Here is a 7,933-nt window from a genome sequence, read left to right on the forward strand (position 1 = left end):
GTAAAAGCAACTTCCACCATCTGATGCAACTGACTGTCTTATGCCTTGTGTTGTCTACAGAATGAGGCAGAAGAGAGGACACTGCCACCGCTGCAGTTCAGAACAAGTGCAGGGTCTCTGAAGGATATACACAGTATCAGAGCTTATCCTTAACCAAGACCCCAGCAAGCAGCAGGTTCCCATATGCTGCTTGCACTGGGAACTGCAGCCTACATGGTATCATGCTAAAATATCTCATCACCTGAGTACATCACTTCCATATCCTCCCTCTGTTCCTGCAGCAGTGGTGAGTTTCCTGAGTGCAGGGCAAGATGCAGCCCAGCAGACCCAGGTTTTCCCCCTTTCAGTGCTTCAAGTCTCATTTCAACAGGAATGCTAAGGCTTCTGCTTCACAGCAGCCTCTCACATCTTAATAATAATCAGATACTGAGCTTCCAAAAAGACATGCTAAGTCTGAGCCTGGGGCTGGCTCCAAAGTCTACTAAGCTCGAATGAAATATTAACAGTGATTTGGATTAGGCGCTCTACGGTTTGACACACAAGAGAGAGGGGCTGATTGCTTCTTGCACTCCTACGGATGTAAATCATCTCAAAGGGGAAGAGAGGATAAAGTCATGGTTTTCCTACTTTCCTCATCAGTCCTTTGACCTAGTAACTAACAGCATCGCCTTCTCCCCAGGACAGCTAGGGCAGTTTATGCCTCATGTGGGGATGTCTCCTGACACCTTCTGCATGGGCCAAACTGGGAATGGAAGTATAGGCCTTAGGGTTTATTATCTTCAATATGCTGAAAGACTGTGAACTAACTAGTAACCTTTGATATTACACCTGATTTTACCTGTGTCCAAAGAGGCCAATTTCTTTTATGGCTCTAATTTACCAAGGCTACAAATGCCAAGCCACAAAAGGTCCTAATACTACAGACAGCTTTGCTTAAAAGGTAGCAATTAATAATCCCACTGCCTTTCCGATTTCCTCTTTAAGTTTTTATGTCCTTTATTGTGTGTCCTTGGCAGATACTTTACAGCTTTTGTCTTACAGGTCTTGAGATGCTTAGGGGTTTGAGATCTCTGTGGTATGGATATATATAAAACTAGAAATGAGAAACAACACAACCTTGTTAGTTAGTGGCTGCATAATCCATGTCATCTCTTTGTGCTTCTCTGTTTCTGGTGGCTTGAAGAATGTATGGAAGGTGGAGTACTTGAGCTAATAACCTCTGGCTAGCTGAATGTGGCAATACCTAGCTTTAACTTCTGTTGCTTCGGAGAGCCTATCCGGGACTGATAACGTTGCTGCATGGCCTGTCCATAGAAAAGCCATGCTCTTTTCTAAGGTTTTATAAATAATTTAGTCTTTCCTTAGGGAAGAAACAGACATAAAATTATTATTATGAAATTTGTATGTTGATTAGGTGAAAATCTTACTTTCATGATACCTGCTAGAAGTCTTCTAATGGCAAAATGTGCTCAGGATGTCACTTTTACATCACAACCAAAAGACAGTGAAACTAGATGTTTTGGACTGATGCCAGTCTGCTGTGTCTACCTCAGGCTCAGCCAGAATCCCTTGCAGGGCATGAATACTGGATCCGCTGTTGCCTACGGTGCAAGATGCCGCTTGGAGCTCTGTGGAGAACTTGGGAAGATACTGAAATCTCCCCACTAATGCACTTGTTTGTTTAAAACTATTTCAACCTGCCTTTGTTGGCCTGTTTACTAGTGTTCCCAGCAAGGATTTGGAGTAGATCTGAAGTCTGGTTGGACTTTTCACTTCAGCTCAGTGACCTGGCAGGCTGGCATCTCAAGGAGTATGCTTTCAAATCAGCCAACTAACAGCACACTTTGTGTCACAGGGAAACCTGACAACATCACAGCAATTAAAAATATCTTCGTGGCTACACTGAAGTTCCATCACAAGATCTATTCAGGCTCTTGAAAACAGCTCATAAATTTTACAAGGGAGGAACAGCTGGAGTTGGCATCAGGGAGTGCTGTTGTTTTGGCTCGCAGATACAATCATTCCCTAGTAATAATAAAAAAAAAAATCTGCTACACACATGCTAGTCCTGTGAATGTGTTTCTAGAGGTTTTTTTCTGTCTTTCTCCCCTCTCATTTTTTGTGGTTGTTTTGAGTTTGGGTGATAAATTTGGAGCTGAAAATGTTTTTAGTGGTTCCATTTAAAAAGCAAAAGGGAAAGAAAAGGTGATTTCTTTTTCTCCATTGTGTTCTAAACAATTTCTGACCCTAAGAAACAAATGCACAAACAAACAAAGCCATGAAAGCTTTGATCTACAGAAAAGAAAACTGACTGGTATTTAAAGGAGCAACAAAATAAGGAAAGCTTTTTCTCGAAACACTTTACTGATCAGAAAATATCTGTCATTTTGAGTGGTGTATCTGGAGCCTTAGGAGCAGAACTGTCTTTTTGGATATGAAAAGTAAGAACCTACCTATTTTAGGAAGAAGTTAGAGGTGGCAAAAAAGCCAGTTTGAAGTATCATACACATTATTTGGAGACATTAATTCTTAGAGAGTAATTTTGCATTTTACTAGGGAGCAAGGAAATTTAAAAGAATGTGTAACAAAATAAATTGCTTCCTGCTCAGGATATAGTTCCATCAGCCCTGTCTAGAGGATCCTTGTACCCATGGATAAGTCAGGGAGCCACTACACAGACAAAGGGATCTGCCTGCAAAAGGTAGATCTTGCCTTGCCATACAGAGTTTCTTCTATCAAATGGTTTCTCCTGAGATGTAGATTCCAAGTTACACAGGTGTGGTTGCAAGACATAGTACTTCTGGGCCATCAAGCAGCCCTCTTCTCTCCAGGTTGCCTGGCCCGGTACTTGCCCAGAAGTGTGCCCAGCATCCCATCTCTTCTGCTAGCCAGTAGCTGATGCCTAGGGGACAGGGTAGAGGCCCCATACTTACCCTCCTTCAAACACTGCACCAGATTGTTTGTAGTTCAAGGAGTTTCTGAGCCCAAGGTGGCACCTCTGTATTTAACAGCTCTTGGGGGGGTGTGGAGTGTGTGTGGGGTGTTGCTTCTGTGGATTTATCCAGGCAGTCTTTTGCACCCGTGTAAACTTTCAGCATCCACAGTATCCATGCTCTGCAGTTGAGATCCATGTGAACTGAAGAACCGCTTCACTGTTTTTACATCAAACCTGCAACCTGATAGCTTAGCACCTTGTACTAGAAAAAAACCATTGGCCCCTGTTCACATCCTTCAAGTCATTGGGGATTGGGGCAACTAAATCTGGGATCCTCTGCTTATAGAGAAACTGACTTTTCAGACAAGATGTAAAACCAGGGATCTGTCCCAGATGATTAAGGAGTAAACTGAGATGTTCCAGGAAGTCTTCACTGGCTGCTGGGATTGAGTTACTTTTGTCTCCTGTTGCAGCAAGTCCTTCTGAAGCTCTCCCACCCCAGCAAGAACACAGGTCCTGCCCAGAGAAATATGCAGTCTAATTTGGGTATGAACAAGGTAGAATGCACAAAAACAGACACAAGCCCTGGGCTTTTGCGGACAACTGGAGATCTGGGAAGGAGATGGGACTGTTTAGCACATAAAGAAAGGAATGAACAGTGAGACATCACAGACAAGTGGAAAGGGCTTCAGTCCAGGGCTCCAAGATGCCTGGGATCTCATCCCAGCAGTAACCCTGGCTGGCTGGGTTGCATTGGCTTTCACATTTTTTCTCTAGGTGTAAAATAGAGAGGCCTATACCGATTCACTTTCAGAAAGTGCTGTGAAAGCTATAGATGAAAAGTGCAATGGAAAAGTCAAGCAATATTAATGAATATGAAGCCACAAGGTTCTCCAAATAGAAGATGCTAAAAAGTACAAAGTGCTATTATATTTTTATTAAAAATGTTATAGCCAGGTACTCTCTCCCCTTTCATTGAATGCATCCAACTTCCTTCCTCACTGATGGAAATTGAATTACTTGCAGTGTTTTGTACTGAAAATTTTTATTATATTCTAAAAAAAAAAAAGATACTAATAATATAGATCCGATAATTAAATTGCCACCAGAAGGTGATAAGTCATGAATGGAACAAACAAAGAGAATAAAAGGGAAGAGGAATACAAAGAAATGTATTATATGACCAGCATATGGAATATTAAAAGGAATAAAGAAAACATAACCCTGATAATAAAGTCAGGGTAATGACTTTGACAGTTTATGTTCAAGGCACCATCTGGGCAAAGAAATACTTTTTGAATTGCTGGTGTAACTCTTGCCCTTCTGAACTTCATAGCAGAATTTTCCTCTGATCTGCATTTTCAGAAGTTCCCAATTTACTATGGCTAGCTACTGCTCCTGAAGGTATTTTGTACCTACAAAGTTCAAGGAGCTCCACTTGTGCATCTTTTACTTTATCCTGTTGTTCTTTTGCATTTGTGGGAGAAGAGCACAGAAGGATTAAGGGCTGGTGGGATGCCCCCAGCTGTGTTCAATAAGTTTTCAGGCCCTGCTGCAGGTGATAAAAGGGAAAAAGCAGGAAGGCAGGGTGTTAGGATGGTGAGCTGGGCTGAAAGTGTATCTTGTTGTTATGCCTTGAGGAAAGGGAAGGTTGGTGATTCTTTTGTGGCTCAAGATGGAAGAGGCTTTTAGGGTCAGATCCTTGCTTCTGGGTAGGCTGTGCTTGTATTGGAGACAGCTGGCTCTGGGCTACTTTGATATCTTTCCTAGGGCTGGTAGGACAGGGGAAAGCACAGCCTGTTTCATGGCATGCATTAGAGCAACTTCAGGGTAGTGCTAACCTTCCTGGCTGAAACTGCTGGGGTTCTGCCCTATGAGCTGGGGCAGTAGGATGTGCTGGTTTTGCTCCCTCTTGCTGCCTCCTGCCTCGGAGCAATCCCTTTATGCCTTGAGACACAGCAGTCAATATTGCAAAGCTAATTTTCCAGCTCTTAGTTCTTTGCAGATGTTTCCATTAAGTTAGGATACTTAGCTGACTGCTTTAGGGCATATGTCTTGCTACTTTAGGCTTCTTGATCTTACTAATTTAGGCTTCTTAACCACAGCAGAAATCAGGCAGGGAGAGGGAGCTGGTGTTAAGAATTACTCAGATAACCACAAACTGCATAAACCCCATTCATTGAGATGTTTTCTTCTATAGGCTTTCACCTGAGAGCTTATGGAAGTGGCTAGAAATAACCGTTCACATGCTTCCTGTTTCTTGGGTACACCCTGTAACTCACCCAGGTTTATAAAGCAAATCAGAGGTGGTGAGCAAAGTCTAGACATCAGGTTTTCTGGATCCATTAAGGATATTGTGCTTTTGCCTGATACATGAACGTGAGGGATGGGCTCCCTTTCGGCTGAGACAGTGCAAGGCTTATAAGGCAAACCAGACCCTGGAATTCCTGAAGTCCGTTGCTATGCTGTTGAAAACTGCTAACTGAAAAGCAGATGTAAAGTAGCAGTGTAAATAAACCAGCTTTCTGTCAACGGCAGCCAGGGGTGGTGCTATGGTTTGGTACTCGGCACCAGGGGGGATGTGGTGGCAGGTTGTGGTGTACCTTGCTGTCCCAGGCTTTGCCGCTGGCTCTGCACTGTGAAGGGGCAGCTGTCCCATTCACCTGGGTGTGGGGCCTCTGCCCTGCTAGCTGCGGCTGGGAACCTTCTGCAGCGAGTTTTCCCTTGTTTCAATTTGTGCTTGAGATTTGAGGATGGAAGCAGGAGGATGAGACTTAACCATGATAGAAGCCACAGGAAAGCCTACAACGATGGATCACGTTAGCTGAACCAGGCTGCAAAGCCGATGTTAGTTTGCTTACAGTGGACTAATGTAGCTTTTTCCAATGTGGCAGACAGTAAATGCTGCAAGTGGCTGTTTGCCGAGACAGAACTTAAAAATAACAATCATTCTCAAGTGCATCTCCTTGCACTTGTGCAAAGATGCTATTTTGCCAGCATATGAGAAAGGCACAAAGCATTCAGACTAGATGATTTTAGGACCACAGTTTCTCTTGGCCTTCACCCTCACCTGAGCAAAGGAAAGAGCCACTAAATTCTGGAAGGCAAAGGAGGGAACAGCAAAGGAGAAAAAGGAAAGCAGCCTCTCCTCAGAGGCACTTTGGGGATTTAGTCCTTTGAAACTCATCTACTGAGAGGAGCTATAACCCTGGGAGAGAGCGGGTGAATCTATTTGTGCTTATACATTGTGCCGGATATCCAAAAACTTGGACACAGGAGGAGGTGAAATTGTTTATATTTATGTAGCGATTGCAAGCCACAAAACACCATTTGTTTTCCTCATTACTGAGACTTCTGAGAGCAATATAGATCCCAGTACAGCCTCTGCAGCACACCATGCGCTGTCTCGCTCTGTTTCCCTCAAGCTGGGCCTGGGCTTTCAGTGGGGAACTGGAGGTGGTATGAGCCTGGACCCCTGGCAGGAGGGGCAATGCCAGCTGCTGGGTGCTCACTGCCTTTGGATGCCCATGTGCTCCATCCACTGTGCTGCCTGCGATGCATCATCCAGCATGGTGCAGGCAGGTGACCTTGAAATTTCCCAAGGTCATGAATTATTCAATGAGGGGATAACTGAGTGATGAGACCCCAACAAGTAGTTCCTTCCTTAGGGTCCATCTGCAAAGGGTGTAGCAGTGGTAGGAGACCCAGAGAGTGAATCTGGGGGTCGGTGCTATTAAAGAGACGGGCAAAAGGCACACTGCCTCTGCAGCCTTCCTTGCATCGGTTGGGCTCTCAGCAGCAGGAGGCAACTGCTCTGCTAAGTTATAATAAATGATGCTTTTGATCGAATTTGGAGCAATTTCCCTTTAAGAGTATTCCCTCTAAAAAGAATAATAACCTTTTTTTTTTTTTTTTTTTTGAGACCTGAGTGTCAGCAGAAGAAGCTGGGCTTGTTTTCACATTTCAGCTGTGAAACAGTATCAGGCGGCACCATCTGATTCCTTTTCTTACAATTCTTTTGTGTCTTTTCTTTTGTAAGCAAAAACGAGAACATTCAGGCGTAAGAAAAAGAACTGAAATCAGATTGTATTGCATTTCTTTGGCATATATGGTGCGATGCAAGATTTTTTTCTCCCCTTAACTCCTGAAATTTCAGATAGCCTGAGAAAAAAAAAAAAAAACCCAGCATGGACAAAAATGGGGCATCAGCTTTCCATCTAAATGCTATTTTTAAAAAATCCCATAAATGTAAGTAGCCTTTTTATGCAGTTAGGTTCTGTTTTCTTTTATCATTCTTCAGCTCTGTTTTCAGGTCTCCTCTTCTATGTGCTTTCAGATGAGCCCATGTCTTATAGAAGTGATGTTTTGTTAATGGCTACCATCAACAGTTCTAACAGCAGGAACTAAACTGAGTATTTCCTTCCCCAAAACAGCTCTGCTAATTTACTTCAGTCTAAAGTAAAACTGAAAAGATATTCTTTCAGCAAATTGTAAATTCATCCCAAAAAGGAGAACTTGAAGGGAACTAAAACTGCTCAGGTTACATTCAGAAAATTGCTTAGGCTGAATAAAAAGAGCAGGGCAAAGCTGTAGGCGAGTGTGATACACTGCACTTCAGCACCTTCAAGGGAAATAAATATTTGGAAATGTTGCAATGTTTCATTTTGAAGTTATTTTTAAGGGAAACTTTTTTGTTTCAAAATGGCATTTTCCATTTCAAAATGAATCTTCAGAAAGAGTTTTAAAGAAATAAGGGTCAACCATTCCAACTTGTTTCAGCTCAAATGCAGTATCTCAAGTTAGCTTTTTTTTTTTTTAAGGGAGTTGAATCCTTCCTCCTGCAAATGCTTTGTTTTAATTTGACTCATGCATATTTTTCTCTCATGAAATTTTGGGGTTTGCAACATAACAGAAAAGCCACTTTTTTATCCCTCCACCTGCCAAAGCCTCAGTTATCCAGCCCTCACACATGCACACCACTTCTAGCAGATGAAGTAA

This window comes from Falco punctatus, assembly GCF_963210335.1.
Source record: "Falco punctatus genome assembly, chromosome: 4".
NCBI classification, from domain to species: Eukaryota; Metazoa; Chordata; class Aves; order Falconiformes; family Falconidae; genus Falco; species Falco punctatus.